Source organism: Adiantum capillus-veneris, chromosome 7 (assembly GCF_014529385.1).
Source record: "Adiantum capillus-veneris isolate H3 chromosome 7, ASM1452938v2, whole genome shotgun sequence".
Classification (NCBI taxonomy): Eukaryota; Viridiplantae; Streptophyta; class Polypodiopsida; order Polypodiales; family Pteridaceae; genus Adiantum; species Adiantum capillus-veneris.
Window position 1 is genome coordinate 89,952,402 of NC_140937.1, and position 13,662 is coordinate 89,966,063.

The window sequence follows — 13,662 nt, forward strand, 5'->3', positions numbered from 1 at the left end:
GCCATCCAATTGCAAGGAAACTGTTGATCGCACTTTCCCCTTTGCAAGTCCACATTGCTGATGTCCTGTGAACGTTCTGCAGTCAAAAGATAAACATGAACACATGAAGGGACATAAACCAAGTTAGGGAAGCTTTATGGGAACCATAGGTGCACTTCATTGCTGAATACACATCTTCCTCGATTCTCCTTTTGGTTGTTGTGATCAAGGAACTATCAAGCTTAGGCCATTCCATACTCTGCAAGGTTGATGGATGAACCGAAGAAAGATTACCATACCTAGTTTGCCTAGGCGTTACATAAGTATGGTTACAAAAAAAATGTCCCGTGAGACAATCTCCACGGATGGACAACCAGCATAGATCAGCTTGCCAAGGTCAACGTGGATGGCCTCAAAAGTTCCGGTGAAGGACTCTATTGGCTCCCACTCTACAAAATCAGATGGGAATACATCTGCAAACATGAACAAGCAATGAAATCCTTATAAACATCAAAGCAATATATACAACACAAATACAAAATATACAATCTAAAAAATTGACAGAGGAGTGAAATTACAGTTTGCAGGAAACCTCAATGGAGCCATTGTTGTCTCTAGCTTCAGTTGTGAAGCAACATACACATGTTGCACCTTTGCAAGACGCTTGCCATCATGGATTTTCTTGAACTCCATGATCCTTCCCTTCCAATGGTGTGCTCGATAAGACATGTGTCTCCTCGAGCCCTTGCGTGCACCTCTTGAGCTGGGCTGCATTGTCACCCACATCAATTGTTTGAACTCCATCGTCACCCAACATCCACTGTCGTCTTGTACACTGCTGCATGAAATGGAGTCAATGACACTCCTAGGGTCGTCGAGTACCAGATGATGCCATGAAGAATAGTGGCACAACTTTCAGACAAACACTTATGATTAGAGATTTCACATCCATGTTCTCATTTGTATAGAGCAATATTCTTGATGGTACATGAGACGAAGGATGCCACTTACTGCTATACTACTCCACCTGCTTGTTGGCTTAATTGAAAAGATAATGTTGCAATGATTGAGAGGAAAGTAGATCCTCTCTAGAGATCACAATGGAGTAGGAGCAAGAAACCTGTTGAGGAAAGAAAGAGAGATGATCTAGCACAAGAATATGCAGCAGATCTTCAGCTTTAGGTAGAGGTGTTTAGTTAGGCTCATGGAGAAATGGAGAACTTCAGCTTGAGGAGAATGCAGTAAGGTTGAGGAGGGAAAGAAGGTTCAAACTTCTGCTGCAGATATTTTGGGAGGAAAACTGAAAGAAAGGAAAGAGAAGCAGAGCTTTTTGGAGGGAAAACTCAAAGTGAAGTGAAGAGAAGTGAGAGATGGTACACTAGAGAGAGAGGGAGGGAATGATCAGCACGTTTTTGGAGGGACCCCTTTTTAGGAGAGAGAGAGGGACAGCCACTAGAGAGAGAAAGTATTGGTTTTTACTTAACTATTTAGAAAAAAGTTCATTTTCTTGAAATTATAAGATATTTTCTCTTTGTACGTATTTTGTAAAAGAGCACAAGTTTGACCACTTACTTTTAGGACCTGCCATACCCACCATTTCAGTCCACATGGCATCAACCCATTTGCCCCTTCCATAATCTCCTTTCTAATCCCATGGCAAATAAAGAGGCCCCCTTAGACCCCATTCCCTTCCTAATGATGAAGTTGTTTCCTTAGTTTTGAAATAGAAAAATTGATTATAGATTTTGTATGGCTCCCAAGAGTAAGTTTACAACGCTCTTCTTTATGCTGGTTTTTTGATATTGAAATCAATAACAAAACTGATTACACATTGATATAAGTTTGTTTATGCTGCTAGAACAATTTGACTAATGTGACATGCGATAGAAAGGTGATCAGATTGCAAGCATGGGAGGAGAAGTCCAATAAAATTATTGCAGACAAGCACAAAGACGAGTTATACTACCTCCCTGAAATAGTGTAAAAAGATTTATGCTACCAGTGTTTACTGGCTGATTGCATGTCTTCCTTGCAGGGTTCTTTGTTGTCTCATAGAGTTGTTTTCAAACGATCTGTGCAGGGCTCTTGTTTTATCCTTCTTTTGGCAGAGCTGTTGTGGTATGGTCGATGCAATGCCCTTTTGTTGTTTTTGACACTGTTTTCAAGGCAAATCTATGTGATCTGGACCAATCTTTGATTATGTGTCTACTTGTGTGAGGGTCAAGAATGAAGGGATCGTTTTAGTTTTCTCCTTCACAGTTGGTAAGATTTTCAAGGATTTTTCCCAATGACATTGGTATTTTAGATTGAGGGTTTTGGGGCTATATGGTGCTACTCAAAAGGAGCTTGTTCCAGCTTTTCATGTCCTCCCAACAAACTGGTTAGCGTGAAGACCTTGCGTCTATCAGAGCACTTGCCATAATTATGAGTTTTGGTGTACTCTAGATTGATGTCTCCAGTTGATGCAATCATCCGTTGAATATTGATTGGAATGAGGAATTACTCTGAGTTGGTTGTATTCTTTCTATTGAGGGGGTTGAATGAATGATTGATTTGCATTGAGTGGTACAATGCGCATATACAGACAACTGTGCAGTTAACTGATTGTGAATGGTGTGTTTAATCTTTTTCAAAGGTTTCAGCTTTTCGACAAGGATTACCATCTTTTTTTGTATTCTCTGGTGGAAGATTTTATGTTCTCTGTTTGTAGAGGGAAAGATCCTCTTCCTTGTTTTTCCCTGGAGTATTTCACAACATGAGCTCCTAATCAGGCGCATAAGGCCACCATGTCATTTAAGAGATCTATAAATGAGTAAGAGAAGCATAAAAGCACTATAAGGCTGGTGGTCTTTATGAGTGTGCCAAGATTCACCTTGAGGAATTTCATTATCAAATCTCTAGTCTGATGTTTTGATCCACTGTAGTTTACACACATGCATTAGATTATCTGCAAGTCAACTAATATAATGTTTAAAAGTGTATGTAAAGACATGTAGCAACTTATAATTGAAAGACTGACTTTATTGACATATTTGTTTGGATGGATCAAGTTGGTATGTTGAAGATGGTGTGTTGACATACAAGAAGGCAATAATTTCATAACCAATAGGGTATACAAGGTTGCCTTGATTTTGTGTACCAAAAAGAAGGGGCTTACTAAAGAGAAGAATGCACGCCAATTGGTTGAAAAGATGAGAGAGAGAGAGAGAGAGAGATGAATTGTTATATTAAACCTACGGAACATTGCATTGGGTGGATGCTAGGAACAACATGGTCTCTAGGTGAACTAACAAGAGGATACCTTGATCAAAAACCCCATCCCAACCACAATGTGAAGGCATCTGAACTATACCTGTCATGATATCATCCCACTGCGGAGGAATGGCAACATCAATCTCAAATAGTTGGTTAGTCACCCCATGGCCAATGACATAGTGCTCAGCCACAAACTACCATCTAGCATATGAGTCTCGTCAAATGTTTGCATGGAAGAACTAGGTCCTCAATCCCAAGCAGCCCAATTCAAATGTGTCCTCTCCCCTAGTTGATGTGGGGAATCAACCGACATAGTAGCTTCTTGTTGGATGTTACATTTCTGGGGTTGATTCCCTCATGGGAAAAAGTTTGCTCTATCATGGGAAAATGATTCACCCCGGGAAAAACCTTGCATGGGGACTCCCAATTTCCCACTTGAGAATGCGGGAATATTTATCCCATTTAGACTTTCCCAATTGCATATATTTTCCCACATTGATCTAAATAAATAGGGAAAAACCTATGTCCCCTTGGGAATGTTTTATTCCCACAAAGATCCACTTAAGGGAATTTGGCATTTAGCTGGATAAACCATAGGAATGTGGTATCCCATATGGTGATTTCAAGTGGGAAAAGACCTTGTTGCATGCACCTTCTCCTTGCAGCCTCTCGACGTCTACTTACCTTGAAAAATAACTCCCCTTGCTACATGGCAACGTCCCCCTTTTCATGATCTCTGTCAGAACTCCTTATATGCAGCCTACTCTCCTGCCTTGGTGTCGTATCCTTCTTCCTTCATCTGCTCGCAACCAACTCCTCTCAGCCAGTAGCGCAATCTTCAGGTACTTCCTTTCAGCCCGCCTCCCTGTGCCGCTGAGCGAGCTGCTGCATGTCGCCTCCTCTCATTGTTTCCCATGCGAGAAAAAACCGGTTATAGTATGCCGCCACCCTTTACTATCATGCCCCTTATGGCGACCCCAGTTTCCTCCATGATTCTGGTGGTTCTCCCATGCAGTCACCACCGCTTCATAAAACCCACCTTTAGTGTGGATAATGCCCAAACTGATCAGTGTTAATCTCACACACCACTCCAGGAAGAGCACGACTGCTATGAGGATGACAACCTTCAAACCGCAACCGTCTATCATAACATCCGATTGGCATGCTGCTAACCATTGGGCTTTATGCATCCAGAGAGCTTTGACATCGCCAAAATAGTGAAAACACTCAACATAGTAAATATCATGGCACTAGCTGACGGTGACATCTAACCAACTTTTGACAATTCTAGGTATCTCAATCGGTTGAGGTTGAAAACCACATTTGGTCTTCTAAAATCCATATTTCACATACACTTCTCGGCAGTGCGTGCCATACCTTGCATCAAAAGTAGCTTCAACCACCTTGCCATCCGCCTGCTAGCTTCCAAACGCCTGCTTCTGAACTCTCCCTGGGTCGACCAAATTTGTATGCACCATCATTGCCCACCACCTAGTTGAGCATTTATGCTCAACCACAATATTATTTAGATAAGATAAATCTGCATAAGAAAAAGATGATATATAGTATGTACATAAGTAGAAAGAGATAGAGAGAGATATCATCAATTGCACCACCCTCTTGGATCAAATGGAAAGCCATAGGCTCCCCAACACATGATGTAAACTCCACCTGGATCAAATTGGCGACATTGACCATTGCCATCCGTTTGTAAAGCACCCCTAGCATGTGCCCTTAATGCATTGGTAGCCGCAATCATAAAATCGCAAAGCATATCTTCACAATACTTGCTAGTTGCAACCTGTATCCAGTGATGGTCTTCATGCACACGAGAAGCATATCCATCCAAGGGCTCCTGCATCCCAGACAACCGCACCAATATCCATTGAAGAGGTCTTCATATCATAAACTCCTTGGAAAGAGCATAGTATCTCGCATACTGTAACTTGTTGAAAAGCAATCCTTAAAAGCATAACCATCAACCAATTGGAACAAACCTGTTTGCACAAAATCTCTCATTATCAATCCCAAGTCCATGGGCTTGCCTTCTTTGACAACTTTGCCTGTAGATGTTGAGCCAAATTGCCCAACGAATACTTCTTGCATCACGTTCCTCTGCCCTTCTCTTCATCTATAGTGTCTACTATCGAATCACCAGGCAAGGGAGAGTGGAACTTATCACCTACCTCCTCATCAAGTAGAAGAGAATCGCTAAGTATCTCTTCGCCATAAATTGTCTCTGTATCTACATCTTTCTCTTTATGCTGCTCTGAGGAGGCTTGCCCACCCCCTTGATCTTGGACATCATTCACTTTTGCCTCGATTACTTGACCAACTTCTAGCTTTGTACCTGTTTCTACAATTGGAGCCTCTTACGCTTTCATGGTTGGCTTGGTCTCCTCTACTGCATGATGATCTTTCCTCTCTATCAATACCTGAGAACCCACGTCATATGTTGTCTCCTCTTTATACATATCTTCGTTTGTGAACCCTTCATCCTCATTGATAAGATCCTCCTTTAAAGGCATGTATATATAACACATAGGAGGCACCAATGAAACACGATATGGAATAGAGCTTACCCATGGAGAACTTGCAACCGCTGCATGTCGACAACTCTAAACTGCTTTTACCTGCACTGCATGTTGCACGGTCATCGAAACAACTGCATAATCACTATGCTGGAGCAAACTAATCTCCAAATTCTTCTTCGTCTTTCTACTCTTTGCTTTGGTGACATACATTGCATCCTCATAGGCCTTTGCACCAGCCAACTCCACCTTCTCTCGAATCTTGGGATGTAAGCACTCAAAAACCTCTCTAATTTGAAATAGTCGTTGCCTCTAAATTGTGTAGCAGCTTCTAATTGCTGCCAAATATCTTCAAATTGCTTCAAAAAGGTTGCAAACTCACCACTTATATCTTGCTTCAAAACCTTCAATTTTGCATCCAAATATGCAGAGTAATTCCTCTACTGGAAGTCTTTAATAAACCGAGCTCGAATTCCCTTCCATGACTGCCGATCGGAAACTTCCAACCCCTCGAACCAAGCTTTGGCCTTCCCTCGCATCACCAATGGCACATCCCTTGACTTGTCTTTCTCGGTCACCATCCGCATCGACAACATCTAGAGATCCACACAGTGACATCCAATCTTCAGCATCTTGCTCACCTTAGAACAGTAACTTATAATCTGGCACCATGTTATTGCACCACGCTATCACTTGAGCGATCAGCGTGATCCTCAATGGGGGCACCACAAGATGGAAAGGTGAAATGGAAAAACACCTAGCACACTCATTGAATGCCTCTCTATAGCCCAATGATTCTACAACACCCCTATCCCCTAATAATCCCTCACTCAGACTCCTAATCTGCAAAAAACAAATGTCCAAGCCCGTACCCAACCAACCCTAGCTGCATACACCCTGCCACAAAGCATGCAATCAATTATTTTGACCTTTGACCCTTCAAATCACCATATAATAACATATAAGCAATCATGACGCCCTTAGACATCCCAAGATCATTGTTGGCTCAAGTTCTCTCTCAAATTTTCACCCTCAAGGTAGAAACCATCAGCACATATGGAATATATAGTCATGAGAGCAAAAACAAAACATGGTAACATTTGCACAAATAGTGAGAGTAGAGCGACTATGAAAATTCAACTGAATTAGTCCAAAAGTATTTAATGATGGAATTAAGTAGAAACTGCCCTCCTTTAGTGTAGGTTCAAATGAACCCCTCTCAGGAAATCTTCAATTTGGCTTGCCTTCCAATGTACTTCAAGGTTGCACTCCCCTTTATCTTAGCCTTGAGCCTCCGCTTTTTTTCTCCTTCAATGGCACTCTAGACTCTATTATAAGAGTAACGAAAAAAACTTAATACACTACAAGAGGTTATGTGCACTTGTGACGCTTTTAGCAATGGAAGTACATTGGGTTTTTATACTCCCCGGTGTTGCTAAGATCGTCGCTATGGGAATGCTGCTATAACTGTCGCTATATGAGTCGCTATACGTGTCGCTATATAACGACGCATATAATGACGGTTACAGTCCTTCTGTAGCGACGCTTATAGCGACGTAGCAAAACCTTATATAGAGACTGTGTCGCATCGTGGCACGTACATAGTGTGAAATAAATCATTCACCTCACTCTTGAAAATTCTCAATGTATGAAAATAAAATCAATCATGTACATATTTTGATATATGTTGAAGCGTCCACTACGGTCATTATCATGTACATACCTATCCGAGGAGTCGTAGCCCTGGATGTGGCCCATTTTCATGCTTTTCCACTTGATAAAATGCCTAATCTGGTTTGACAATGTACATAGTGCAAGTGTTTCATGGTGGCACACTCATCTCGCCTATGAAGATTGATGCGGGCAAAAATTACCAAAAATAGCAACTAACAGGCGCCGTTGTAGAATTGCATGGAAAGTGACCCAAAATGGTATATTACTGGAAAATGATGCTTATCTATGCTTTTGATGCTTATGCAAGTGATCCTGCAAATTTAGGGATTTTCCTGACTCAGTTTGGGAATTTTCGCATCAAAAATGACATTTTTTGGGTTAAAAATGAGCTGAAAGTGGCCTAGTTTTGGTCCAAAGTGGCAAATGGCCCAAAAATTGACACATCAGTTCATAATTCCGTGGGGAAGAGAGAGAAGGGGTCTTCTTACAGAGAAGACCAGCAATTTTTCACTACTGTGTAATAGCTTCCATGGTTGCCCAATCTATGTGTGCTGCTGTCCCGCCTCTTCGCAATCTTGTATCTGAGCTTGTGAGGGAGTGAATTAGGGTTCCCCTTATCAAAATGGTGTTTGGGCTTCAATATAGAAGCTCTTAAATCTCTGCAAAATCAGAAAATGGTCGCCAAGAAGGTGGAAGCGTGAGCATTCCTTTCAATTGTTTGATGCTACGACTATGTAATTAGGGGCAAGGCTACATGATACCATGAAAGAGGTTTGGGTTTCGATTAAGAATTGTTCTTGTATGATCATCGAGGTTTCATGGCTGAAACATTAGTGTTTTTCAATGGTCTTTTTAATTGAAATTGAATGTGATTTGATGATCCTCTCATCATACTCTCGACTACAAAAACAAGCAATTTCCAAGCACGATAGGAAAGAGGGTTTGTGACTTTGCTGTCACGAACGATCTTAGATTCTCTGTCACCTTTAGAAAGAGGGTTGGTGATTCTCCACAAACGCTTTCTCGCAAAGGGTTTGTGACTCTCATCAGGAACTCTCACAGCCAGAGATACCGCACACTTTCTGACATTTCTCGTGAACCCGACGTGAAGCAGCTAGGGTGGAGTTTCAAATACTTGTTTTGAAATTTTTAATTACAAATAATTAAAGCTATGGATCAACAAGAGCAAAAAGGCATGCGTTTTGATCAAGGAACAATGCAAATATTTCAAGCTTTCGCCATGTTTATGCAACAACAACAGGCTGCAGAAAGAAGGGAGGTGTCAGCAACCAAAGCCCGTCAAGCTATTGTGAACAAAATGGACCAATTTGAAGGGAAAGATGTCACAAAGTTTCTTCGTGGGTATGTAAAGGATATGGAGCTACAACGGGTTCTAGAGGTGGACATGATTTGTAGTTTTGAGCTTGTTGTGGTCCCCGAGATTAGAGACCATGTAAGGGGAATCAGGGAGGAGCATGGAGAAGGTTGGGAGCAATTCAAATTATCCCTAAAGGAGGAATACTTCATGGAGGACTCTGAAAGGGTTACAAAAAGGACCTTCTTGGAATGGGTTGCAAAGCCAAAAGAAGGACTTTCCATCACTGAATTGTTTAGAGAGTTTCAGCGACGCTATGCTCAACTGTCAGGAACAGAGCGGGATACTTTGGATAGTGAAAAGACTGAATTGTTCCTTCAAGATGCATGTCATGAGCTCCAAGAAAAGCTAGAGCTACTCCTTGAAGAAAAGAATACAGAAGAGGGTCTAAAGGCTGAGTGGAAAGAGGTTGAAGACGCAGTCTCATTGCTTGCTAAGAGGCAACATCGTAGGGACAAGATGGTGGTGAATGGTACTACCTCTTCTCCCAGCACGTCAGAGATTCCACCAAAGCCTACTGTTGTGAGTCCAAAAGGTGATAATTCAATGCTTGATGAGCTTGTTAAGGGCATGAGAGAAATGAAGTTAAAGCTAACAAGGCTTGAAGAGAAAGGACAACCTGCCTGTAGGACAAAAATCCCAAAGAAAAGAAGGATTTGTGCACAGACGCATATGGTGTGATGGCACAGACCATGGCAGGAGGGATTGTGATAGCTTTAGTGATGCCTTAAAAAGAGATCTTGTGTTTTTTAAGGATGGCAAGATCCATCTGCGGGAGACAGGTACGCCATTAGGAACTAACTTTGGAAGAGGAGGTATGCGGAAGTTAGTGGAGGATATGGCAACTAGTCATGCTATTTCTGCAGTGGAGGCTACTACCTATGGGGCAAAGATAGAGATAATTCCAAAGAAAGTGTTAAAGTATACTCCAGATGATTTTGAGGAGGTTGATAGCTTGTGGCCATATGCAGTAGCCTCAGCCAAAAAAGGGAAGGTAACTAAACAGGTATTACATGAAGCCGGTGATTGCATACGCCATACAATAGGTTGGGATGACCCTGTAGACTCTTTATCAGTGCATGCCTATCTTGCAAAATGCTATAACAATGAAGCAATTGTGGAAGAGAAGCGTAGACGTGAGAATGGAGATGCAGGTCCTTCTACTTCAAAGAGAGTTACAAGAACTGATGGAAGAAAGGATCCAGGACCTTCTTAGGAGGATCCACCACATGTGCCTCCTCCTCCTGAGATTCCTATGGAGGAGGCATCTACAAGAAAGAAGAAAGAGCAAGGAAAAGCTAAAGAAAAAGGGCTTGCATACAAACTACAATTTGACATTTAAGCTGCCACAAACTTAAAGCTGGTATTGGAGGAAATGATTTTGAATAGCAAAGTTGAGTCTACCTTGGGTGAGGTTCTTGGCATTGCTAAACGCGAGTTTCATGAAGAAATTATAGATATCATAAAAAGAAAGAGGCAAACTCTCACTGAGGCTATTCCTCCACAGTCTGAGGGTGAAGGGGAGTCACTTAAGGCACATGCAATACATGTCCAAGAGAGTGATTGTGATGAAAATGTGGTAGGATGCTACTAGTCTTCTCGAAGAGATGCACATGCTCGATTTGCAGATGATGATGATGATGATGAAGCCTCCTATAAAAGTCACTACTCCAAAATTCATTGGGCAAGAGCTACAACAGAAACCTTAGTTAAGGTGGGTGATCTTGAGGAGCCATATGTTGCATTGATAGATCATGGCTCTGAGGACAAAGAGTACACAAGCTGTATGTAAATTTCTTCTTGAAGATGTGGTCTATCGCTATGGGTGTGTGGGAGAAGGTCTTCTCTACTCATTATATCTTCCCATGGCAATACATTCCATGTAAGAACTACGTCTTGAATTGGCATCACAGGTTTTTGACCATACATCAATTCAATAGGCATATAGCTAGTGACTGAACTATGTGTTGTACGGTCAGCCCACAATGAAACTGGCACTAACCTTGGCCACTCTCCAAGCTTACCTTCACAAGCCTTAGCTAAAGCTTTGATTATTGGAGGATGTCCTCTTTCACTTTTGCCATTTCCCTCTGGGTTATAAGCACAAGTTAAAGGTAGTTTGATGCCCATTCTAGAGAAGAATTCCCTTGCTTCATCAGTATCTAGTGACCTCCAGCCACTACAGCATGCGAATCGCACACCTCTATGGGACCTCAGAGCATTTTCATCTCTTAACAGACCAACACAGGAAACACGACCTGGAGCTCATGCAACGGCAGCAACTGAAGATCGAGCAACGGTAGCAACTAGAGATTAAGCGACGGCAACACCTGAAGCTCAAGCACTTGCAACTACACCCAGAAATTCCCTTTGCGAATCAAACAAAGGGTCAAACAAAGGGTCATCAAGGTAATACCCAGTGATCCTGTTTTAATAGCACGAGATGCCAAGAGTAGGAAGAGAATGAGAGAGTTAGAAAAGAAAGAGGTAGCAGATACAAAAGCATAAAAAATGCATGAAGAACAAAGAAGGCAGAGAGAGCAGGAAGAATGGTAGAGAGCCGAGGCTGAGAGAACCCACTTGGCTAATTTACAAGCACAAGTAGAGGCCGAGAAGAGAGAGAAAGAGGACAGGGCTCAAGCCGCCCATCAAGAAAAGGCTAGGAGCTCCAGACCATCAAAAATTCCTCAGAGAGCAAAACAATGTGCAAAAAATAAAAAGGACAAGCTCACACCTAAAGAGCAGCAAGCCCAAGAAGAGAGGAGGAAGAAGTATGACAATGACCCTCTTCAATGGGCCAAACAAGCAGCTCCTCCACCACACCAACAGCGTAGACAAAAAGGCGATGGAAGCCTAGAATAGTTTCTCTACGTGAGATCCGCCAATATCAAAAGAGCACGGAGCCAATAGTACCAAAGGCAACTTTTTCTCGGGTGGTAAGAGAAATAATGGACTAATATTCAGATTTAGTTACACATATCCAACGTGCGGCTCTTTTGTCTTTACAAGATGCCACCAAGGACATTTCGATGCAGTTGTTCCAAGATGATGTATCTTGTATGGTGCATGCAAAGCGAGTCACATTAAAAAATTGAGATCTAGCTCTAGCGCTCAATATGAGGAATGACGATTGCCTCCATAAGAATTAGTTTTCCCATGTAATCTGTGTTTATCAGATTTGGATATAATATAAACGACTCGATTTTCTCTCATTCGGTGTAACTCTTATACTTAATTGTGTACTTTCTATTGTTGAAGTATTTAAATTAATCAAGTAGTTAGATTTCACCTCCTCGACCATCCAAGCACCCATCTGACGTGGGACGCCTAGTGGTAAATTTTTTGTGAAATAGAGTCGTTTCGGGTCCGTACGGAGGCCGATTGCATATTGCTCTGGATATTACATCATGGCTAGTTGGTTTTCATGTAAATTACATATTTTGATATAGGGCGAATGGCCGACTTGACACCAAAAGTTTTGACAATCTCCTCTGGGTTTGTCACTCCTTGACGTAGGCTTAAGGCACAGTGAGAGAGGACTGACCCAGGGTGCTTTCCTATAAAACCATACAATGCGGCCTCTCGATCCACCAAGATATACTTGTGAAACGTTAAGGGTAAGGGAATCTTCAACAAGGACGGCACTTAATGCCTTCCACTTGAGCAGCTCTGCAGAACCATGTTTGGAGAACTTTGTGTGTGCGACTCGAAAAATGGATGGCCCCAGATAGACAAGGTAGTGCCACAGGGAGCTATCTCTACCCATACGATTGTTGCGTGAACCTCCAGTAGGCATTGCAAACTTATCAACATGGTATGTGGTCTGCAAAACATTTTAAACAACTTCAACACTTGCTGTAGAAAACAATTTACTATCGATAAAGTTAAAGAGTGGATACCTCAGTTTCCTCATCCATCTCTTCAAGAGTTTTCCTTGTAAGTTCGATCCTAGAGCGATCTTCTCCACCCATAATGGTCAGCGGTTTGTATAAAAGAAAAGCGCTTTTCGGGATGCTTTCATAAAATGAGGCACATGATTTGATTTTCATAAGTGTATTTGTCACGGTTTGTACCAAATTCTGTATGTTTTCACTAGGAGGAATGACAGCCTTGGTGGGAGACCTTGGTCCTCAAAGTCAATTTGAAAGTTGATCTTCTCTTGCCTTCCATAGGGATCTTTCATGCCCGCATAGATAGCGAGAACTGCGAGCGACTCATCTTCTCTGAGTCCTAGTGTCTTTGCAATGTCATCAAGGAACAAGAAGTGACGACCATACACCACCACTGCATGCAAAGTGAGAATTTGGAGGTCAGGACCTTCTTTCAGCACCTCAGCTCCCTCTATCATCCCATCTTCCTCCTTAGTGGAGCTGGGATCTTGCAAGAGGAAAAGTGCCATAGATGCTTCAGCCTGCTCATCAACCTCTTCAACAAATCCATTTGATTCCTCCACAATGGTTATAGGAGGTTTCTAGTCGGTCTTTTCCTTTGATTTTACCTTCTCCATGCCCTCAACACAAGCAATACCAAAACCATGTCCCAAGAGATGAATTGGGTGCCTATGCACCCCATGCCCAAGTCTATGAGGTCATTCTCATCCTCTGTCCTATAGTCCCGCTCAGTATGCCCTTTTATAAACCTCAACAAGCGACAGTGAAATTTTTTGTCAGCCGCATAGAGGTGTTTGAGAAAATCCACTGGTAACCACGCCATGTTGGATCCCTCGAAGACTATTGCACATTTTTCCATATGCTCCATCATGTAGTCAAGAAAGCTCTAGAATCCCTCTACATGAAGGTTAGTAGTGGCATGCATGTCCATCGTCCTCTAAAACACACTGACTAGTTC

General features: G+C 42.1%; 1 pseudogene; it reads right to left on the bottom strand.

Moving 5' to 3' along the window:
* Positions 1-4,837: 4,837 nt before the first annotated feature.
* On the bottom strand, positions 4,838-6,449 carry LOC147454204 (uncharacterized; annotated as a pseudogene).
* Positions 6,450-13,662: the final 7,213 nt, after the last annotated feature.